Source organism: Lagenorhynchus albirostris, chromosome 10 (assembly GCF_949774975.1).
Source record: "Lagenorhynchus albirostris chromosome 10, mLagAlb1.1, whole genome shotgun sequence".
NCBI lineage: Eukaryota > Metazoa > Chordata > Mammalia > Artiodactyla > Delphinidae > Lagenorhynchus > Lagenorhynchus albirostris.
The window spans coordinates 85,329,078-85,341,452 of record NC_083104.1 but is presented as its reverse complement, the minus strand read 5'-3'; the positions used below and the strand labels follow the sequence as shown (position 1 = coordinate 85,341,452).

Genomic DNA, 12,375 nt, shown 5'->3' with positions numbered 1-12,375 from the left:
CTCTGCAACTAGACCCCTCACCCCCAGCGGAACGTGATGGCTCTCGCTTCCCTGTCCTCCTCACCTCCTGGCCTCTCCTGAATCAATCTCCTCCCGGCCACAGCGCTTGTCCATCCTTCCCTTCAGGACACAACTCAAGGGCCCCTTCCTCCAATGTCTTTCAAGTCTCTGAATTTTTTTTTTTTTTTTTTTGCAGTATGCGGGCCTCTCACTGCTGTGGCCTCTCCCATTGCGGAGCGCAGACTCCGGACGTGCAGGCTCAGCGGCCATGGCTCACGGGCCCAGCCGCTCTGCGGCATGTGGGATCCTCCCGGACAGGGGCACAAACCCGTGTCCCCTGCATTGGCAGGCGGACTCTCAACCACTGCGCCACCAGGGAAGCCCTGAAATTTTTATACTTACTCTCTGTACCGTAATGGTACCACATTATAGGCAATTTAGATATTGCCAGAGAAAGGATATTGAGATTGTCTCATACTCATTTCTCCCAAAGCCCCTGACATGCATCCTGGCTGGGCTACACGTAGCACTCAATATGGAGCCAGGAGAGGGAGAAGGGACCTAGTTTTTTCGAACACCTACTATGTATGCTAAGCACATTCCTCACGAGTACCCTGTGAAGTAGGTGTTTTTATCCTACTTCATAAAGGATCTGAGGATTAAAGAACTTGTCTAAGGCTTCACAGAGCCAGGACCAAGGCCTCAGCTTCTCCCAAGCTTCGGCCTTTTAAATGATACCTTGGAAGCAGCATCACCAACATTAAGGTAATGAACCACATGCTAATTAGACCAAACCTGAGCCAGTGCTGTAAGAGTCATGGGGAGAGCTATTTTACTTTTGAACACTGAGGCTGCCTTCTAAGTTATGGATGAGAAGAAGCAAATTCAAAAACTGAAAATGGAAATAGCAGGTCTGAGTGGAGGGACACGTGAGGAAGGGTGAGCAGTTTTGAGATTTTTCTGGGAAAACAAATGAGAAAAGGGGAGACAATACCCTTTAAAATAAGTAAAAACTGTAGGACAGTGTGAGAAATTAAACTCTGTAGGAATAATGGAGAACTGTCAATTTTTAAAAATGGATGGCTCGGGCACAGAGCTCAAGGCATGAGCTTGAGTCTGCCATGTGTTTTGGACAGAGCGGGAGGAAGAAAAAAGTTTCCTGTGTGTTTTGCTTAATGAATGGAAAGTGGAGGACTCTCTCTGTGAGCTTTTCTTTAAAAATTTTAACCTCCGATTGAATCTTCTAACCATCTTTTAGGACAACGCTTCTTCCAGATGAAGTAAAAACAATATTTTTTCCTAACTTAGGGTTTAGCTGTTAGAATCCTTCCATAAAAGGCATAATTGCCAAAATAACCACAGGTTTAATACCTGATTATATCAGAAATCCCTGTGGAAATAAAAATGTTAATGTGGAATATGAGTGGAACAGGCATTAATATGCGGTCTGAGGACATCCATAACAATTTTATTCTTAGCTCAAAAGTGAAAAGCAAGAGATTTAATTTCAGGGTTAAAGAAATTCTGTAAAGCCATCTGTTTTCTTTAGATGTTCCTAAAGCTTACGTATATTTTATTTCATTGAAAGAAGAGCTAAAAATAAGAAGAGAATAACGCATTGAGCTACAGGTATAACAATAGTACATCCATAAGGCAGTGGGACAAACTAGAATGCAAAATAAAAATAATCAAAAAATTGAATAACTGTTTAAACAGTGAAGTCACTAAGTTTCATCATAATCAAATTTATTTTTATTTCCAATCACATTTGCTTATTTGAACATATTTTCTTTTGCGGGGGGCAAAAGCTGAACCTTCATGAAAAAAAGGACTGACTAAAATGTATATGTTCATATGGGGATGTGTGGATAAAAAAAATTGTTATGTTCCTTTTCAAAAAGTCCGTGGCCAAATGAATTGAGCAGAGATTAATGAATTCCACCCCTGGGTATAAATGTAATCTGGCAATCCTCTATCAGAAAACTTTTGGAAAAAGCTTTTAAGCAAAGAGGGAGCTCATAATATCATTGCAACTGTGCCTAAGTGAACTGACTTCTTTATGAGTACTATTCTAAGAATATTCACACAGTCCAATTTTACATTTAAATGTGTTACATGTTGTTCTTAAATATATTTTAAACTGCACATTTTTAAACCAGATGATAAAACCATATGCAATGGTCTTGAGTGGTCACAAAGGAAGCAGAGACAAGGTTGGTATTTCTGTACATACCAACCTTGTGTGAGTTGGGCTAACTCTACCCCAACACTGACAGTTCTTCACTGGTCCCGTTAACTCAGCAACGGCAAAACTACCTTTTATGTATCAAGCATCCCCTCTCACTTTCTCAATTCATCTGTTTTACAAAATTCATGCCATTTGCAACAATTTTACCTTAACTTTGGAAAGGACTTTGAATTGTTAGAGATGGTACACATTGGCAAATTAACAACTAAAGAAATAAATGCATAAAGACAGACATTTTTACATTAAATAAACAATCCCTGTAAATGTGTTGCACACCTGACATACTTCCTTGAATTGATTAGCTTGCAAAAAGAAGCTGTAAGTTGCATTGCGTAGGGATCATGACAACCAGGCTTATTATAAATTATCCTGTGTCTGGGGATTTCCAGCCAATAGTTGCCTATGTAGCCACCAAACTGGCACTTACAAAGAAAAGGAAAACTGACAGAGAGAAAATGGTTAAGAGTACTATTCATTTGAAAGAGGTTAAAAGTAGAGACTGTTCTTAAATGTCACTGTACTGAGCTTTCCCACCAGTGGGAAAGAAAGGTAAAAAGTTGCTTTTCCTAATGCATTAATGACCTTGACCTCACCCTTGACCTCCCTTTTAACACAGAGGATTGAGACAATCTGGATCATCTGCAGATGCCCACCAGGCACCCAGATTCCCACCAACCCTCTCAGGAAAGAGAAAAAGAAAGAGCTCGGGAAGGTCTCTCCCTGACAGGCAGAGGCAGCAGGGAACTGGCATCACCAGAGTCCACTGGGAATGGGCTCCTGGTCCAGCTTTACAGTTTATTGGCCCTTCCATTTGTCTGTCCCATTCATTTGTTCATCGTCTGAGCGCCAACTCTGTACCAACCACACCAGCTGCTCTTTAGGTGCTGAGGATACAAAGAATAAGACAGCCCTTGCCCTTGAGGGAAACGGCAATGACTGCAAATCAGCACAGCAGCTGTCCTAGAGGTCTGATGGGCAACAGCTCGGGGTACAGTGGTGCACAGAGGAGACAGTCGTCGAATATCCAGGGAGAAGAATACCCAAGGAAATCATGCCTAAGCTGGTGTGAAAGAATGAATAGCATGAGCAAGGCCATGCAAGTTACAGAGCCCACTTGGCCAGTACATATGAGGAGCTGCCTAGAGGCACTGGAAGTGAGGGGTCAGGGTGGTGAGAGGTAAGATCTGCAGGGTGGGCTGAGGCCAGCTGGTGGAAAGAGCTTTGTAAGCCAAGTAAGGGGGTTTGGTCCTGCAGAGGGGAGCCTCTGCAGCGGAAGAACATGCTGAGATTTGAGTTTCACAAAGACCACTCGGGAAGTGGTTAGATTTGAGCTGTCGTAGCGGCAAGTGGGAGGCAGGAGAGCCCCGGGGGTGGACCAGTGTGTTAGCCTGGGATGTCGGGACAAACCCTGAGACCTTAATATTTAAGGGGAGGCAGAATAAATAAGAGAGGTCAATGAAGAAGGCTGAAGGATACAAAGAGGTGGGGGGACAACCCAAGAGTGCTGTCAAAGTTACCAGCATAGAGATTGTTTTCTAGAGACTGATCAGGAGAGTTAAATAACAGTAGCATTTAACTATGCTTGCTTTATACCAGGCACTTTGCATATATCAACTCAATCAATACTCATAGGGTTGTGATAATAATAATCGTATTACTATCTCATTTTATAATTGAGGAAATCGAGGCAGAGATCACTTAATGAACTTGTCCAAGATGACACAATGCTAAGTGACAGGGTCACCCACATGGGGCAAAGAGGCCAAGTAAAAGGAAGCTGTAAAAAGGTCATTGGATTTAACCTTCCAGAGGTCAAGGACAACCTTGGCCAGTGTGCTTTCATTAGAAGGTTGAGAACTGAAAAATGATTCCAATAGGCTGAAGCATGAATTGTAGGTGAACAGTCAGAGATATCAAGGGTGAAGGATTCTTTTACATAAGCCAATGAGATCTGAGTCTTGACTAATACGATCTGCTCAGTTCTTATTAGCCAGAGCATTCAGTGAGTGTGTGTGTGTGTGTGTGTGTGTGTAAGCACATGTACACATGTGTACACACACGCGTGTTGTATATTGATGCTTGAAAATGAGGAGGTGATAGAAACCAGAAGGTGAAAGAGCTTATGAGACCCTCTCAGGAGTGTGGTCCCGAGGATGACAGAGTGCTGCTGACAATGACCTGATGCGCATCCTTCCCGAAGACTTCCACCTCCATGAAGCTCGCCCTGGCCTCTCAGCCCGGTTTTGGCTGTCCCTCTTCTGTGATCCCCCAGTACCCTGGCCCTGCCCCTGTCATGGGCGGCACCCACCTCCACTCCTGGACTGTGAAGACGAACTCATCTGACTGTGAATGCCTCGAGGGAGGGGCCCATGTCTTGTTCATCGTTGTATCCTTAGCCTCTAACAGAGTTATGACATCGATCAATAAAAAAAGAAATGTGTGGATAAGTGTTTCTGCCAGATTATGTGCTCTGAAATATTCTTCTTGGAGCCACGTAGATGATGGCATAGAGAACATGGGAGTGAAGACATTTCTTTTAAACACCTTATCTGCTCTTAGGTCTCCTCCAGTTTGGCGGGGTGAGGGAGGGGGGATTTTTATAAATGGTTGCTGTGTCCATGCTCCAACAAAAATTTGGAAACGCAGAGCTGCTGTGGGACTCTGTGTGCTTTCCAAAAATTTTGAAACGGAACTAAATGTTTGCATCATTTCCGTTAGATACACAAAGAAAATTAGGTTGACAGTAAGTAACTGTTGAGTATCTGCTACATGTTGGACAACTTATTAGGTGTAATCAATCTAGAGTAGGGAGTAGACAAGTAAATGAGCAAGTTTGTCCCTGACGGGGACAAGCATGAAGCTTAACCGGATAAACATACACACACACACACAAATGGGTGTGCATATATACATTATAATATATACACATATATACATATGTATATAGACATATTCATAGGAAGATGGATGGAAAGTTCACAAAGGAACATGAAAAAATGAAGTAGGAACCTGACTATGAAATCAGTCAGCCACAATGAATATTCTAGCCTGCTTCCCTTCACAACCAGTCCCCAACCCCAGTCATTCAGTCATTGCTTACTTCTTTATGTAAATGATATAGAACTTCTAATGTTAGCAAGCCCTTGATTTACTTATATTTGACACATTACATAAAGAGAGCCTTAAACAGGAAGTTTTGCCTATACCATTACACACATACACATGCTAATATGCATGTTCTGAGACTACAGCTCTTTGGTGGGTCTGAAACTCCTTTTTCTTTTTTGACTAATTTCACCTAAATAAATATTCCCCCTAAATCCTGGCAACTGGTCTCCTGCTTTAAGATCATGTGCTCCCATTCATACCAGAGCAGTAAAACAGTACATCACTCTAAAGCATAGTGCAGCAAATCTTCATACACGCCCACACATCACTGTGAAACATCATATCCAATATTTCAGCCACATGCCTACGTGCTACAGTTCCACTTTCACTTGCTTACAGCTTTAATCACAAATTAGCCAACAAGTATTTATTCTTTGTCACCTGTGTGTTCATAACTGTATAAGGATAAAAAAAGTTTAACACATAATATTTGCCCAGTAGTGGATCTGTATGCTAATTGGAAGTGAACATCCATTGATTGACAAACTTTCGTTGATACCTGCCCCCCACCCCCTATGATCCAGGTATTATGCCAGCATTCAGGATACAAGGATGAACAAAGGCACAGTCCCTGCCCTAGAATAGATCATGTTCACGATAAATAACATTTTAGATAATAGGTACCCTAATGAAGGTCTGTGCGAAGGGCAAGTGGTACCCTTAAAAAAAAGAGTGCTTATTTTTGACTGAGGGCTCAGTGACAGTTTGACAGAGACAAAGAAGTCTGAGCAGACTCTCGCAACACTTTCAGGAGCCCAGTGGCTGGACCATCCCTGTCTGAGCACGAGCCATGAAGACTAGAGCAGACTCGACAGGACTTACAAGCATGTGAAAGAGACAGGCTGGGCTCTGGTGAGCAAGAAACCACCAGAGTTTCTAAGATAGAGTCCTGATCCTGTCTGCATTTCAGATGATAACTTGTGACTGTCAAGAATAGATGAGAAATGAACAAGATTGGAGTCTGAGAACCCCTCAGGTTCTGCTCAGGTCGGACTGCTCATAGGTAGAGAGGGTGTGACCCAGGGAACGGCAGTGGGGTCTAAAGGCAGAAACTCCTTCCAGAGATGTTAGAAATAGACCAAACAGCAGCCTGTGGGATGCGGCAAGAGAGGAACACAGCTGACAGATGACTCTGAGGTTTCTCACTTAGGCATCTGAGGAGAATACGTGAGGAAGACATAACTGGAGGGGATCCGCGAAGAACGGGTTTAACTGAGAATCTAATTTAAGCTCGAAAATTCTGTACTATCAGTGAAGGCATGCAGGAGGTAGCTGGGATGCAGGACTCGTGTTCCAGGGAGATGTGGATACAGAAGAGAGAGCCTGTGACCTAACTCTGAGGGACACTACACTTGAAGACAGATAGGGAGACAAAGGGGTTACCTTTCTTCTCGGACTGAGAAGGAGCAGAAAGGGAAAGGGAAAAGCAACAGACAGGATTTTCACAAAACCAAGGGAAGAGGAGTGGAGAAGATAGCAGGGTGCCCACAAAACTTCACCTTGATCTACTGATTTAATTAAGCGATAAATAACACGGATACCTTTTTGCGAACAAACCTCTATCTAAGATGCCAGTTTTGTGACTCAGTAAGGTCACAAACGTGAAAGGTTAAGATCAGTGTGAGCGAGGATGATAAAGTCTTCCCTGGGGGAGGCTGTACCACTTCCCCTGGACTTTCAGAGAACGTAGGCTATGCAAAAGAGATACGGTGGGGCAGGACACACCAGTCAAGAATTAAAAATAAGAACAGAGCATTGGAGGCGCAGGGATCATCAAGGGACCTAATTAAAGAGACCAGTCCTCCTGGATTCATGGTGAGGGGTGGTGGGAGATGAGCGGTACCAGTCGAGCAGGCTATCGTGGAGAGCCTTGCGGGGCAAGCAAAGACGCTGGACCATCCTAGGTTAAGCCATAGATCTGTCTTCAGTCTTGTCTGCCAGGAACTCCCTGCTCTGTACTAGTAACTGACCACAACAGCCCCGAATGATTCTTGGCAACTCTTCCCATGCTAGCTTCTGCCCTGATAACTGGCTGGGCAAGAAAACAGAATGACAGAAACGGCCTGCTGGTTTTGCTCACAGGCTGCAAATGACCCCTCCTGCCCATTTTTCAGCTGACCCTTCCTGCCCAGTGTTCACAGCTGACTGTCCCTTGATTCATCTGATAAACAGAAGGGGGCATTTCAAAGATGTCCAGTGGCTCACCCCTCGGAAATTCTCATTAACCTGACTATCAGGGTGGGAAAGAGAGATAAAAGACCTGCACTTTCTCATTGCTTAAAAACTGCTCAAAGGTGGTGATTTTCACACCTGCTGATTTGGTCTTTAAAGAGCCTTGTGAGATGAGAAAGATCACTGTTCATTTTTTCTTCCAGCCTCTTCCTTCTCTTCTGTGGTTCGTGCAAAAACACCCTGATTTTAATTCCTAGGTGGAATGTTGGCAAGCTTCGATAATCTTCTTTCACAATTTCTACTAAACACACATAGCAGCAGATTATATGTGAATTATCAGTATCTTAAATAACTGAACCCGATGAACAGAAAGGGGTTTCACTCTTAAGTAATTAGGTGAAAATCAGGTCTGGCTTCTCTTTGGAATCTGGAAGCCTCTTTCTCCTGGAGACAGGAGCAAAAGGTTACAGTAAATTTGAAGAAATGTCTACACCCAGCTTGGAGAAATTTACACATTGGCTTTTTAAATGAAGGTACTTTTTTTTTTATAGCATTAATTGGAGATTTTAAGCAGCGGGTGGTGTTATTTCATTTTATTTTGTAAGGAAAAGTCTAACAGTGAATTATTTTGAGGTTTTTCTCAAGCTCTCTGAAATGAAGCTTTTACTGCCTGCTGCGTAATGGCCTTCTTTTGCCATGTAAACATGAGATCAATATAGTTTTAAACAGAAAGGTTTTTCTAATGCATTTTTGGTATTTTTCAAGCTGTGATACAGCTGATAGGAGTTCTTATAAAATGTGAATTACAGGAAATTCATATTTATAAGCTTCTGCAAGTAATTTTAGAGCGCTGACTTTTTTTTTTTTTTTTTTTTTTTTTTCCCCTGTATGTGGGCCTCTCACTATTGTGGCCTCTCCCGCTACGGAGCACAGGCTCCGGACGCGCAGGCCCAGCGGCCATGGCCCACAAGCCCAGCCGCTCCGCGGCACGCGGGATCCTCCCGGACCGGGGCACGAACCCGCGCCCCCTGCACCGGCAGGCGGACCCTCAACCACTGCGCCACCAGGGAAGCCCCTAGAGCGCTGACTTTTAAACACCTGCTAATGAAGAATTCCAAGAGTAGCACTGTGCACTAACTTTTAATATTTCCCCATATACATCTCTTTCCCTAACCCAGGCCATGGTGGAGGAATCATGGCTTGAGACCTTGCCAGTGTGGGTCTCTTTTTGTGAGCTTCTGGCCACTGTCCTGAAGTGAGGGTGTGACTCCAGTCTCCTGAGGGAGGTTCATAGTGGCCACTGCCAGGTTTGGCCATCACAGTCTCCTAAAGTGCTTTGTGATTCTGTCTTTTAATTTTCCCCGGAAGAATACTGAAAATACCACAGCACTGGGAAGGAGGCATGTGGCAAAAACACAAAGACAGGTTTCCCCTTACTCTTTCTGTATTGGTTTGCAATTGCAGCTGTAACAAATTAGCACAAACTTGATGGCTTAAAACTACACAAGTTTGTTATCCTACAGTTCTGGAGGTCAGGGTCTGAAATGTGTCTCCCCAGGCTAAAAAATCAAGGTGTTAGCAGGGCTGCGTTCCTTTCTGCAGGCTCTAGGGGAGAATCCATCTTTTCGCCATTTCCAGCTTCCTGGAGCCACCTGCATGCATTCCTTGGCTCGTGGCCTCCTTCCACCTTCAAAGCCAGCAATGGCCCATCATTGAGTCTTTCTTACGACGTCAGCTCTCTGGTTCTGACTCTTCTGCCTCCCTCTTCCACATTTAAAGGACCCTTTGGAGTCCACTGGACCCACCGAGGTAAGTGAGGACCATCTCCCTGTTTTAAGGTCAGCTCATTAGCAACCTTTACTCCCCTGTTGCCCTGTAACATAACATATTCACAGATGCCGGGGATTTGGACATGGATTTTGGAGGGCCATTATTCTGCTTATCACATTCTCACTAAATCTTTCAGGAAAGGAGCACAAAAGGTTTTCAAGACACTTTTAAAGAAAGTCAGCTGGTCAAATAGAAAGGTTGGTTTAGTCTGTGGGAGCAGTCTCTTCAGAACACATTCTAATATGATTAAAAAAAAAAAAAAAAACCCGAACACTTATGACCATCTCTTCATACAACTTGTTAAATGAAGGTAAATTGTTAATGTGTCTCAGTTCCACTATTTTACACTCATGCCCTTCAGAACCAAACTACAGAGGGATGAGTCCCTCTGTCCACATTTAGACCTGACTACTCTCAGGATGGGAGGAGAAGTCAGAGGGTCGCAAGCCCAGCGAATGGCCAGCTCCCTCTCCTGCCATTTTCCCTTTGAGATGCCTGGGGTCGGGCTGCTGGCGTCTCTGCCCCCCTACCTCCACCCATACCCCCCACCCTGCTTGGATAACGAGCCCTCTCCTACCTGGGCCAGGACAGGGTTAGCACTTGCTTCCAACCCCTAAGTCCCCAAAACAAACAGCCCTCGTGAGATTTTCCTGAGGGATTTTACAGGTTGCTGTTGTTGTTGCTGTCGTGTTTTGGGTTTTTTAATCTTTCGTCTCTTTGAGGAAGAGGTGTAGCGGAGTGCAGGTCTGCCTGCACCTGCCCCTGCCTCATCACATGTCTTTGAAAGATACCGGAAAGACACGTGTGGAACCAGAGGTGGCAATTCACCAAATTACAGCAGCAACATAAAATCTTTGGAGAAAGTGTGTGATGATTTGATCAGAGGCGTGAAGGGAAAGAATCTCAAATTGAAAGGACCAGTTCGGATGCCTACCAAGACTCTGAGAATCGCTACCCAAAAAAAAATCCTTGTAGTGAAGGTTCTAAGCCTTGGGGTCATTTTCAGAGGAGGACCCACCAGTGACTCACTGACACACATGGTCCTCCCGAGATTGTTAAGGTGACTTTTTTCAGCATTGAGCCCCGGTGGAGGCTGAAGTCACTGCTGCAGATGCTTAAATCAAACTTTTGAAAGTTGATTATAAGTTGTTAAAAAAAAAAAACTTTTGTAATTCAACAATATTCATTGAGCACCTACTACGTGCCAGGCCTTGTTCTAAGAACTAGGAATTCACATAAGCAGAAATCTCATGGCCTTGTGGAGGCTGGGAGTAGAAGGGACAGTGGAGATTCAATAGACACAATAATCATAAATATTACATCATATAAGTGCTACGGAGTGCTAGAGAGAGGGAGCAATGTTCGAGCCGTAAGGGCAGGCCTCATTTTAAAAATAGCATGTAAACAAAGACTTAAAAAGCATGAGGAATGGATATCTGAGGGGGAATGCTCCAGGGAGAGGAAATGGCTGGGTCAAAGGTCCTGAGGAGGGAAAGAACACAGAAGTTACCAAGTATTAGGAGGGTATAGATTTTTCACAACAAAAGCTAAAGTTCATTTGAATGCAAAAAGACTAGATCCGATTTTTCAAAAATTCTCCTCTACAACTGTCTTCAATTTTTTTATCTGAAGACTGTCTATTCTTTTGACCACCAAATAATTTGCCATTTTCCATTCAATAATGGCAGGGCCCAACCAAGGACCTAAGAGAAACTGGAAGAAGTCATCACTGAGGGGCAAAAATGATACAGAAAAGGGGGGGTTTGTGGAAGACACACTTGCCTGACCTGTGACTTGTTCTCCAGATGCAGAAATGGAGCCGTGAGGAAGTGTGCGCTCAGGGCACCTCCACCCCCATGACCTCGATAGCATCCCTGCTCTCTGACCTGCCTTACTTCTCTGTTTCCTGGTTCGTCGTCTCTCTCCCTCATGAGAAGGTGAGAATATTCGCGCCCGAGAGCAGGGATGGTGCCTGACACCACTGATCACCAAGGGGACTCTGGGCCAGTCTAGCCCTCAGTAGCAGGATACTTGGGCTGTCCATTCTGAGACCAGGCCAGGAGCCCTGGTTATAGAAGCAGGCCCATGTGAAAGGAAAAGATACCAGGCCGGAAGCTGAATCTTTCTCTGGAAAAATACTGCAATTACTACATGCAAGAAAAGTTTAGTTTGAAAAGAACAAGCTCCTGTTTCCTGGTAGCTCAGGAAACAGCTCAGGTCCAGCCATCTCAGATCTGGGTCGTGTTGAGGCAGAGAAACGACCCTTCTCCCCACCCCCACCACTCCCACCAAGTGTCAGTACTTGGGGAAACCTTTATCTGAGAAGAGAGACATTCTCCTCACTCAGATGGAAAGCGTTTGAGGTGGGGAAGCAAGGAATGGCAGGAGGTATTAAAAAAATCAGAACTGTAATTATTTACGTGATGAAAAGGTTGTGCTGTACAGAGACACCATGTGATGGAAATATTCCCATCACATTAATAATAATAATAAAAAGACCTTCACCTCCCATGACAAGAAGCTGCAAATCTAAATAATTTTATCTTCTCCTCTGAATATTTCCCAGGGTACAACAGTAGCTCTCAGGCAGAAAGAAATTATTCACTGAGAACATGAAAATACTCCCTTTCAGAAATGACTTCAAGATAATATTTGCTATGTGACTTTGGTAATTTTATACACATACGTATAAGTTTCTTTTACTAAAATGCTCAATTTTGTTGATGGAGCAGTTTAAACTTTATACAGCAATTTCATCCACTGTAACAGATATAAAAAGATCTATGTCTCTGCCATGTCTAAAACATCAGGATTATCCATAAAGTCAAGCAGTGCATTTAAAAATTTGTTCATAGGGCTTCCCTGGTGGCGCAGTGGTTGGGAGTCCGCCTGCCGATGCGGGGGACGTGGGTTCGTGCCCCAGTCCGGGGGGATCCCACATGCCGCGGAGTGGCTGG

At 44.0% G+C, this 12,375-nt stretch overlaps 1 protein-coding gene and 1 pseudogene across 1 annotated transcript in view; one reads left to right on the top strand and one right to left on the bottom strand.

Moving 5' to 3' along the window:
* Positions 1-12,375, bottom strand: part of DCDC2 (doublecortin domain containing 2) — a 152,747-nt gene that overhangs the window by 41,320 nt on the left and 99,052 nt on the right. The gene's annotated exons all lie outside the window — the stretch shown is intronic.
* LOC132528215 (small ribosomal subunit protein uS10-like) lies at positions 10,193-10,537 on the top strand (annotated as a pseudogene).